At 43.6% G+C, this 12,009-nt stretch overlaps 1 protein-coding gene across 1 annotated transcript in view; it reads right to left on the reverse strand.

Moving 5' to 3' along the window:
- The window catches only part of SCGN (secretagogin, EF-hand calcium binding protein), a 52,450-nt gene that overhangs the window by 10,300 nt on the left and 30,141 nt on the right, over nt 1–12,009 (reverse strand). The gene's annotated exons all lie outside the window — the stretch shown is intronic.

Here is a 12,009-nt window from a genome sequence, read left to right on the forward strand (position 1 = left end):
TTTTGGCCCCAACCCTGCCCCTTCCACCTGAGTCCCCGCCCCTTCCAGGGACGCAGAGCCATCCCCCTCCCACCGCCTTGCCCCGGACCCTGTCCGCCCTGTGTACCGGTAAGTCATTTAAGTTATTTTCACCCCTGCTCTTGTGTCAGCAAGAATCTCAATATAGTGTCCCTCTTTCAGGGTCCTTACATTTTTAAATACAGGCCCAATAGCACAATACACTGCGATACATCAAATAGGGAACCCATAGGTCTCTTTGGGGATTTCAGCCTCCATGACCACTAAATCTTTGGCTTCTCTATGAGACTGAAATAAACATACTAATTAATACCAATTGTGATGGCAATTTATGTGATCGGGACATGTGACTGTGACCTTAAGAAGTGGATTGAGGCCAATAACTCATTGTGCATAGCCAAGCCACTAATTACTTTTTCATTCATGTGTCTTCTAAAGTCTCCTTGCCTTCCAGGATGCCCTCAAGCAGTACATAATATAAAACATAAAATAAGAATAAAAAACCCTCCTGACTGTAGTTATTCCCTCATCTGGGCTTTCCAGTGTGTGTTGTCTACCTTGTGTCTGTTTGACTTAGATGACAAGAGCTCTAGTGTAGAAAATGTCTTTTGTGTGTGTCATCAAATAGCCATGACCTGTGTTCATGACTACTACTATGGGCTAGATTAGAATTGGTGACCTAGACGTGAAAGGATCCCTACCCCATTGCCAATCTCCTGAGCAGTTTGGTTCCCTCTTAATTTTAATTTGGAGCTAAAATTTAAATTTTATTGACTTTAAATGTGTATTTTCTAACTAATCAGAATCATTTCTTTCCTTTTGCTTCTAGCTCCCCCATCCGCCTCCTTTCTCTGAGCTCTGCCTTTGCCAAACCAAGAAAAACTCTCAGGAGCAGTGCCAGCCTCTTCCCAGGTGTGTGTGTGTATGATGTGGGCTAGACAGAAAATTGCAGGGGCTGCACTTTACATCTTGTGGGCACACATATGGGAGCACTGAGGTGCTCCTGCCCCCGTGCAGGGCTCCAGCCCCTTGCTGCCTCTTCATGGGAAGGGGCCTGAAGCTGGCCTGGCCTCCAGACGTGCAGCTTGAGGACAGCTCTGCACACCTCACACCTCCCGCCCTGCAACACAGCTCAGCTCAGTGCCTGGCAAGCCTGCTACTGGTGCCCTCAGACTGCCACAGTGGTGGGACTGGACCCCTCATGGTGTCTGCTGGCCCCTACCCACCCCACTAACAGCAGCAGCATCCCCTGAGCTCCCAACTCTGCCACAGCCCCCCATCCCTGTGCCACACTTACAGCATGCAGTGTCCTGCACTGGGCTGAGCGTTACCACTCCACCACGTGGCAGTCCCCACCTTGCATGATGCCTGCTTGTCTGGAACTCCACCCCCACCCACACTTCCTCTGTTTGGGGCTCTCCACCCCTTGTCCATGTTCCCTATTTCCCTAACCATGCCCCCCTTCCTCTGTCAATGTTGCCCCCTCCCCTATGCATCCTTCCCCTGCTGTGATTCCCCTCCCCTAACCAAGGCCCTCCTCCCCCCTCCGTGATCCCCCTCCCCTATGAATGCTTCCCCTTTCCCCGTCTGTGATCCCCTTCCCTTATGCACACTCCTCCCAATCTCTCTCCCGGCATGCTCCCTCCTCCCATTTGTTGTTATTTCCATGCCCCCACCCCTTCCCCGTGCTCAATATGTCACCCTTACTTCTCTGCTGCTGCTGATGGCAGCGCTGCCTTCAGAGCTGGGTGCCTGGCTAGCTGCTGCCGCTTTCTCCACTTTGCCTTCAGAGCTGGGTGGCTAGAGAGTGGCAGCCACTGCTCCTGGCAAGGCACCCAGCTTTGAAGGCAGTGCAGCTGCCAGCAGGAGCACAGAAGTAAGCGTGGCAATACCATACCATACCACCCTTTCTTCTGCATAACGGTTGAATTTTGTGCTGGGAGGGGTGGCTACGGGAGAGATAAGGCAAATTTTGGGCTATAGCCACTTCTAGCCCCTCCCGCAGCTCTCTCATCTTTTCAAATTCTACTTTGCCTATTATAGGACCAATATCCTAAATAAGATTTCCAAATACATTTAATCTTTTGTCCATTCAGGTCAACAAAGAAAAAGAAAGTCCTACCTGAAGGCCTAGGTTGTCCCTTTCTGTAAAAATGAATTTCACATGAAATATGGAAATATGGAGTATTATGTACTCGATATGGAATGACTTTCAACAAATTAGTTCAGGTACCACAGCTACTAAACTAGACATAATCCCATTACTTGGACAACTGTAGCTCATGCACATCTGCTATGTGCCATCTCTGCAAGTATTACACATCAAACGCCTGGGGATACATTTATTAATTAAACTTGCTAATTTCAAGCATGCAAGTGTTTGATCTAATCTGATAATTGCACACACACACACACAAAGAATTACAGCAGGTACACCCCCATATCATGGATCTATTTATATACAAACACATATGGGAGGTTTAAATAGTTGTGGGCCTGATTTTCATTTAAACCATTTTGGCAGCATAAAGATGCCTTTCAGGGGAAACAAATGAAATGTACACCCACTTTAAGGTACCTTTACATTGCCAGAGTGGTGTAAATGAGAATAAGGCCCAGCATGTTTAAACAGTATTGCATTTTTATCAAAGCTTAATGAAAAATGGATTATTGTTTGGGGAAGCTCCTTCAGGAAAAATGCTTCCTGGTGAGGTTTGCAAGTAAGTAGTTGTGCCTGAAGGGTATGGGAGTTATTTGGCCCAATTAACTCCTGATGGGACCATTGTAGCAGATTGCCTGCTGAGAGAATTGTTCCAAGTGCTAACTGCCAGAGTTCTGCAAATGAGCACAGTCCCTCTGAACTCACTTTACAGACCACTGAGGAAGGTTTCTCAAAAGGGGCCTCAGAAGGGGAAAAGGGAATTTTATGGAATGTAGGCAGCCCTGTAACCAGTTGTCTTTGCCTACTCAGCATCTTGAGGAAGTAATGTTGTTCGCACATGAATATCCTCATGCTGATCCCACGTGGGCAAATACCTAGGATAGCGTGGCTGATTCAGCACCTGTCCATCCAGGCAATCAGCCTGTGTCTCAAATTCTGAGAGTAGACTGCCAGATGCCAGTGAAGACATCTTTGTAGTACCCTAGTGGGGTTCAGACACATCTGATTCCTTGTGGAAGCAGAAGTTGGTAACTGTAAGTCACCGAGACATCAGTTTTAACATGCTGGCAGAAATTGATGCTGTCTCTTTATGGCAGAGCCCAGTATTAGAGTTTACAGTGGTTTTAAATCCACATCCAAACAACCAGCAGTATGTCTGGGAACATGCAAATTACCTGGCTGACAGGGAGGAGGAAGCTTTGCCCCTAGCTGACAACATAGAGCAAACAGCTGAGGCCCTGCTGATCGAAACATTTAACCCTAATCAGCAGGTAGATTCCTTTAACCAAGGTTTCAGAGTAACAGCCGTGTTAGTCTGTATTCGCAAAAAAAAAAGGAGTACTTGTGGCACCTTAGAGACTAATCAATTTATTTGAGCATAAGCTTTTGTGAGATACAGTTGCATCTGATGAAGTGAGCTGTAGCTCACGAAAGCTTATGCTCAAATAAATTGGTTAGTCTCTAAGGTGCCACAAGTACTCCTTTTCCTTTAACCAAGAGAGCTCAAGTCCCAATCCTCCAGAAAGGGGGATGGGAAGGACTCACCCACAGGGTGACCCCAAGAGGGGAAATGGGCTTTTTGCATATGCACAGCCCTGGGGCAGGGAGACAGCTCCATAAGGGGCCTGCCAGTATGCAGGGTACCCCTGCATCCTTACCTCACCAAACCCTAAATACCAAAGCCCCAAAGATATGCTTGGATTAAAAACTTATGCGGAACACTGTAGTAAAAGGAAAGCCAGTACCCATTTACATGCAAGGGTACAGGAAGGAATTAAAGGACACAATGGGTACTGAACAAACCAGACTGTCTAAACAGAAGGTGTTGTATGACAAAGATACTTGTAAATGCCCATTTGTGCTGAAAATTTTGGTGGTACCGTTAAACCTTGTGGTGAAAAACTTGATGTTAATGTTCAGGAGCTAATCCCCAGATGTGGCCGCAAGGAGGTGCTCCAACAGTGAGTAGTAAACCCTGTGATATGAAGGTTTGCACTGTGAGCCACTAAAAAAACATACAATGTGCATAAACATACTGCAATTGGGGTATACTAGTCATAAAAAACAATGGTTTTCACTTCTATATGCCTTCCATCTGATGATCTTATGAACTTCATAGATATGACTGAATTAACTGGGTGTTGTGAAACTAAGTTCTCTTACCTCCATTTTACAGATGGAAAAAGGAAGGCACAGAGAGACTAAATAACTGCTCAAGATCACAAAGGAAGTCTGTGACAGAGCTGACGATAGAACCCATCCATATCTCCTGTGCGCTAACTTTTTCCCCACCAAATTATATGGGGAGAGGTTGGGTCGAAAACCTACCCCTATTAAAGTAAATAGGAGTTTTGTCATTGACTTCAGAGGGGCTTTCACCCTAGGTTCTCTCCATTCATTAATTTCCATGGAACAACTACTGTACTTCATAGTTAGTTTTTATTCAGGCAAAATCCTGTTCGAATTTTTGGTCTCAGCACTCATATTGTTATCACACAAAACTAATGCTTTATTCTTTTGTAGGAAAAGATAGTGTTTTGAGGTGCTTTTTTTTTAATGTAGTGGATATTGTGGTGCTCAAATTAAAGGCTTTTGGTGAATCTGATGTTATCATCAGTGGGTATTCAAAACAAATGAACAACAATAACCTTTCTCTGTATGTGATTATTTCAACAGCCTATGTAACTTGATTTGCAGAAGCACAAACTGGTAATGAGCTTTTCCTGCATGCAGCATTACATCAGGACTAACAGCTGAAGTAGTTTTGTGAACTATAGAATGCTAAGAACAGTCAGTGCCTTTACTTTCAAGGTAACTAAGGAGCGCAAGGGGCTTCTGCGTAAGAATGAAAGGTTTCTGGTCATTCTTGAAATGACTGAGTGCTATATGGTTACAGACGCAAGAAAGCTTCTAAAGGATGGTGATTTCTGTGCAAGCTTAGAAAATGGGTGTAAAAAGAGTCTTCCTCTGCAAATGCTGATTCAATAATTACTTGGCATTGAAGCAAATCAGGTAAGGAGCTTGGCATTTGGCCCATTGACAACAGTATCCTAGAAAGCCTCCTTGGACCTGATTCTCCCCTGCACTGTACTCAAGGACATCTGTGCAAAATGGGTGCAAAATGCTATCAGCTTAGAGTGGTAACAATGTACACCCTCTCGGCACAGATATAAATGACTACCCAAGATATAAGGCAATGAAGAATCAAGCCCATTGATGTTTTATTTACAATATCTTACTGGCTAATAAGAAACTTAAATAAAATGGTAAAAAGGATCAGAAATGAGGTGTGGGAGGAGGCTGTGAAGAAGTACTACAGTACTAATACAGCAGGGGGACCTAAGACAGATAAATGAGAGAGAAGGAGATGTTAATTCAAGCACAAGGTTAATTTTAGGTCTGGCTAATATTCATCCATAAACAATACCCCCTAAAGTACATATATTAAGACTGGGATTCCATGCTGAGGTTCTGACAAGCATATGAGCTTGAGTCTTGTGGTTTCTGTGACTTCACCAGAACCCATAAGTCCAATTGAAGCCTCATTAGGTGCAGCTGGAGAGAGATTATTTCTACTATTATTATTATTTTTTCTTTGTGGTGAAGCAGTATCAGGCATTGCCGCATGGGTTTTCACTGTCTTTCTCATCAGTTTAGGAGGGTTGAATATTTTCACCCTATCATCAAAACCTCCCATTTTCTTTTCTAAACTATGGTACCTGCTGGTCTCCCAAGGTACACGGCTATAGTATTCCTGTAGCAGGCTGCTGTTGCTAAGAGCTATGGGTAGAAAGTGCAGTGATTTCAACTCTGCCCCGAGAATATGCCCCCTCCCCCGCAACTGGAAGAACAAGAATCCTTAAATCACTTCCAAACATAATTTCCCCTGAACGATGGGGAATTGCAAAATGCTATGTATCTAGCTGTACATATAGATATAGACTCATAGATATTAAGGTCAGAAGGGACCATTATGATCATCTAGTCTGACCTCCTGCACAATGCAGGCCACCAAATCTCACCCACCCACTCCTGCAATAAACCTCTCACCTATGTCTGAGCTATTGAAGTCCTCAAATCATGGTTTATAGACTTCAAGGTGCAGAGAATCCTCCAGCAAGTAACCCGTGCCCCATGCTACAGAGGAAGGCGAAAACCCCCCAGGGCCTCTTCCAATATGCCCTGGAGGAAAATTCCTTCCCAACCCCAAATATGGCAATCAGCTGAACCCTGAGCATGTGGGCAAGATTCACCAGCCAGATATCCGGGAAGGAATTATCTGTAGAAACTCAGATCCCACCCCATCTAACATCCCATCACAGGCCATTGGGCCTATTTACCATGAATAGTTAAAAGTCAATTAATGGCCACAATCATGTTATCCAGTGATCAGCGGCCAAAATCTGAAGAACCAGTTCCTTCAGTTGCTCCGGGTCTTCAGCGGCACGTCCTTCACTCGCTCTGGGTCTTTGGTGGCACTGAGGGACCCGCCATCGAAGTGCTGCCAAAGACACGACGTGAGTGAAGGACCCACTGCCGAAGTGCCACCGAAGACCAGGAGCGCTGCCGGGTGAGTAAAAAGGGATTCTCAAGGGGAGCCTCCCAGCCAGGAGCTCAGGCGGGCCAGACAGGACGGTCCTGTGGGACCAGATGTGACCCGCGGGCTGGAGTTTGCCCAACCCTTTAACAACTGGTTCTAAACCAGCTTCTAAATTTACTAACTGGTTCGCGTAAACCGGTGCGAACTGGCTCCAGCTCACCACTGATGTTATCCCATCATACCATCTCCTCCATAAACTTATTGAGTTTAATCTTGAAGCCAGATCGGTCTTTTGCCCCCAGTGCTTCCCTTGGAAGGCTATTCCAAAACTTCACTCCTCTGATGGCCTGCGCCACTTCCTGCAGCCCCCATTGGCCTGGAGTGGCAAACCGTGGCCAGTAGGAGCCGCGATCAGCCGAACCTGCAGACATGGCAGGTAAACAAACTGGTCCGGCGTGCCAGGGGCTTTCCCTGAACAAGCAGCGGACCGGCTTTGAGAACCACTGCCCTAGACTGTTCAGAATTCCCAACTGCTAGAATATAATCTCCAGTCTGCTTATAAATTATTTTCCTTGGGAAATTGTTCCACTGTCTAGTAGGCCCTACTGTTAGACATTCATTCTGCTATTGAGCCTAAATTCTCCCTTGCTTAATTTAATCTCTTTCTTCTTCATTATACCCCGTGAACTCTGACTATTCCTTTTGGCTCAAAAGAGTGCCACCACCACCAAGAAAAGAAGCATCCTGCGGTTACGTCTGTTTCCATCATGACTATATCCAATGACGCTCCTGAAGGTTGTATTTTGCATACATAAGGTGCCCTTATAAACACTAGTGAAAGCACTGCCCATTTTCTGTCCCAGAGGGTTCACCACTTTCCATTTGTGATCTGGAGCTTGAAGAACAATCAGCAGTCTTTTGGAAGGAGCAAAAACGATGCATAGATCATAAAGTACTGTGAAGCAATGGAATGATCTAGTAATGCATGGTTGCTAAGCAACATGCTAAATTGAAACAATTCCTGGAGATGAGTGAAATCCACATTACTCAGGCAGGGGTGTTCAAAATGGGAAAAAGTCTCCAACTCACAGTGAAAACAGATAAAGCAAAGAAACTGCGTTGGACACTGTGGGCTTGTCTACATGAACAAGTAGTTCGCAGCAAGCTGGGGAGTCGGTCTGCTTCATACTAATCTCCCGCAGACTAGCTGTCCATGTGAACCCTACTGACGTGCATTAACAGTTCATTAGTGAGCTCTGATCTAGTCCTTTTTGAAAGAGGGTTAGCATGGGGTAAATGCACACCCCAGCTTGCAGCAAACTAGACATCCATGTAGACAAGCCTTGTGTTTCACACAGATGATCTGTGTCACTTAAGGGATCGACAAATAAAGATGAGGAAAAAGAGGGGTATGTATTATGGTACGCGGAAAGTGGTGATTAGATAGAATTTATAAGGCAAAGCAGCATAGAATAAACTTCAGCAAAGTTACCATGATGTTAGCGCCTATGAAAGCAATTCCCAGAGTGAAAGACAAACATTCACAGCAGTCACTCTCTGGTCCATAAGCTCCTCCTGACCCAGAATATGTTATAAAAGTATGCAGAGGGACAAATCCTTATGACATAGGTTGGATTGTTGGAGAGGGTGGGTGGAGAGGGTTACATCCCCTACTCCCAAATCTAATCTTTTCCATCCTAAGTGCTCTGATTTTAAAATCATTTGCTTTGGAGGCAGTCTTCCAAAGACAAGCATAGTGCTGCTAATGCCCAGAGCAGTAATTAAAAGGGGGCAGGGAGAGTATCTTCACTTGTTTTGTGAGCACCTGGCCCATTTCTGGGACCTCAGAAGATAACAGCTGACTTTTGCAAAGTCTCTGATACCTTTCTTTCATCTGGGCTGCAGTTATATTAATAGGAGCAATAGTTTCTGTCACTTGATCAATCAGATACCTATCCTGTATCTTCTCTCACATGCAAGAAGCTGTAAATACCCAGCATGGGATCATAGACTGCTGCTTTTTTCAGACCTTCGCCATATTGTCAAAACTAATACACCTATCTGTCTGTCCTTTATTCACTCCTTCAGAAGCACTGGGGCCCACTCATCTAGTCAGTGCTATTTGAGATGTGCGCAGCCAGCCACAGACTATATATGCCACGATGCACAGACTTTGATGTTCCTGTTGAGACTGACACATTTTTAGCAAAAAGAAAAGGAGTACTTGTGGCACCTGAGAGACTAACCAAATAAATTGGCTAGTCTCTAAGGTGCCACAAGTACTCCTTTTCTTTTTGCGAATACAGACTAACACGGCTGCTACTCTGAAACCACACATTTTTAGATCATCACACATTTTATTGACACCATGATATTATTTTTTATTATTTATTTTTTACTGAAGCATTTAGGACCCCAAGTGAGATTAGTGTGCCATTGTGCTAGGCACTGTACTTACACATAGCAGAGGCAGTCTCTGCCTCAAAGACCTTACAATCTAAATAGACACAAATGGGGAAAAAAGTATAATTATTCCAATTTTACAGTCAGAGAACAGAGAAATTAAGTGACTTCCTCATGGAAGTCTGTGGCAGACCCAGGAACTGAACCTAGAACTCCTGAAACCCAGGTCAGTGCAGTAGCTACAAGATCACCCTTTCTCTCTAGATAGACATGATGATTAATAATAATAATCACATTTTGCATTTCTATAGTATCTTTGATTTGAGGATCTCAAAAGACTTTACAATGATTAATTAATAAATCCCACTATACTACTGTGGAATAGCTAAAGTTTATTATCTCCATTTTACAGATGGGGAAACTGTATCCAAGAATCTAGAGATTAGAGGTATACATTAGGTTAGCTAATCTCGCTTCCTGCCAGTGCAGGTTTGTTTCCTATTATTTTCTTACTAGAACTTTGTCTGGTCTAGTTTTAAATGTGCCAAAAAATAAGGCTTCCATCATTTGCCAAGGGAGTCTATTCCATACCCTAATGATTTGCCATTTTTTCTAATGTTCAGATACAATTTCCCCTTCTTAGTTTCATCCCATTACTCCAAGTTATGCTTGCTCCCTTCTAGATATTTACACCCTTCAAATATCTGTGGACTGTTACGATGTGCCCTTTAGTCATAGCACAGTCAAGCTATACATAATTAATATTTTGATTCTTTCTTAGTAAATGAATCCCTCAGGCCTACTCATCTCTGAACTCCTTCCAGTTTGTCAACAGTATTATGGTAATTTGATGCCCAGAGCAGAACACAATATTCCAGATGCAGTTGCCTGAGAATCACAGAGAGGAGGATTATCACAACGCTCTTTTGTAACACTACACCTGACTTCATAGAATCATAGAAAGTTACAGGCCCAAACGGTATTGGACTTTTTTCCCTGCAATATTGCATTGCAAACTCAAGTCTAATTTGCTGTTAGATAGCACCCTAAATTCTTCTGGCATAACTGCTTTGCAGATTTCAGATTATATATCTCCAGATACACTAAAGCAGCCATTTTTCCAAGTTGTATCTGTGACGGGTTGGATCACAGAAACCCCCTTGGGACTGCCACCGAATGTGCTGAGACTACTTCTGAGCCCATTTTCCCTGGTAGCTTGGGACTTCAGAACCCTGCCTTGTTGAGTCAGACACCCTAGCCTGCTGCAAACCCAGACCCAGGTCTGAACCACATCCCCCCAAAGCTTCAGACTTAACGGAAAACAGCTTAGAAAGTGCTTCTGTCTCTAGCACCCAGATACCCAGTTCCCAATCGGACCCAAACCCCAAATAAATCTGTTTTACTCTGTATAAAGCTTATACAGGGTAAATTGTCATACATTATCTGCCCTCTATAACACTGATAGAGAGATATGCACAGCTGTTTGCTCCCCCAGGAATTAATTACTTACTCTGGGTAAATTAATAAGCAAAAAGTGATTTTATTAAATATAAAAAGTAGGATTTAAGTGGTTCCAAGTAATAACAGACAGAACGAAGTAAGTTACCAAGCAAAATAAAATAAAACATGCAAGTCTAAGCCTAATACATTAAGAAACTGAATATAGATAAAATCTTACCCTCAGAGATGTTCCAATAAGTTTCTTCCACAGACTTCAGAGTAGCAGCTGTGTTAGTCTGGATCCGCAAAAAGAAAAGGAGTACTTGTGGCATCTTAGAGACTAACACTTATGCTCAAATAAATTTGTTAGTCTCTAAGGTGCCACAAGTACTCCTTTTCTTTTTCCACAGAGCAGACTCCTTTCTAATCTGGGCCCAATCCTTTCCCCTGGTACAGTCCTTGTTCCAGCTTAGGTGGTAGCTAGGGGATTTCTCATGACTGCAGCCCCCTTTGTTCTGTTCCACCCCCTTATATATCTTTTGCACAAGGCAGGAATCCTTTGTCCCTCTCTGGGTTCCCACCCCTCTTTCTAAATGGAAAAGCACCAGGTTAAAGATGGATTCCAGTTCAGGTGACATGATCACATGTCACTTCAAGACTTCATTACCCACTTGCCAGCACACAGGTATACAGGAAGACTTACAAGTAAACAGAGCCATTTACAACCAATTGTCCTGGTTAATGGGAGCCATCAAGATTCCAAGCCATCATTAATGGCTCACACTTTGCATCTGATGAAGTGAGCTGTAGCTCACGAAAGCTTATGCTCAAATAAGTTTGTTAGTCTCTAAGGTGCCACAAGTACTCCTTTTCTTTTTGCGAATACAGACTAACACGGCTGCTACTCTGAAACTTTGCATATTTGCATTTCAGATTATATATCTCCAAATACACTAAAGCAGCCATTTTTCCAAGTTGAATCTTACTCTGAAGTACAGAGATGTTAAATTACTTGTCCAAGGACACACAGCAAGACAGTAGAGCATCTAAGAATAGAAACCAGATAACTTCTGAGTCCCACCCCATGCTTGAACCACTGTACCATGTTTCTTCTCAATTGTATTACTATCTAACTGCACCTGTTGTGTTGGCAATCATATTGTGTGCAATGGCAGTTACTGTGTCTTGGGAAATTATGGGGGAAACTCATAGGAAGGGAAAATAAGTCAGAGGCTATGAGCCAACCATTGTCTACAAATTTCAAATTGCTTACTCTCCACCTGTTGCTCAGAGTACTCATCAGGGAAGTAAATCTTAATGGAGCCTTGCAAAAGCTATTTGCTGCCAGAAATCTCTCCTGAAAAGACTTTCATGCTAATTGTGGGGATTTTTATTTTCAATTTTCAAGTTATTTTTGCTATAAAATTGCTTCTGCAGTCTGATTTCA

This window comes from Lepidochelys kempii, chromosome 2 (assembly GCF_965140265.1).
Source record: "Lepidochelys kempii isolate rLepKem1 chromosome 2, rLepKem1.hap2, whole genome shotgun sequence".
Taxonomy (NCBI): domain Eukaryota; kingdom Metazoa; phylum Chordata; order Testudines; family Cheloniidae; genus Lepidochelys; species Lepidochelys kempii.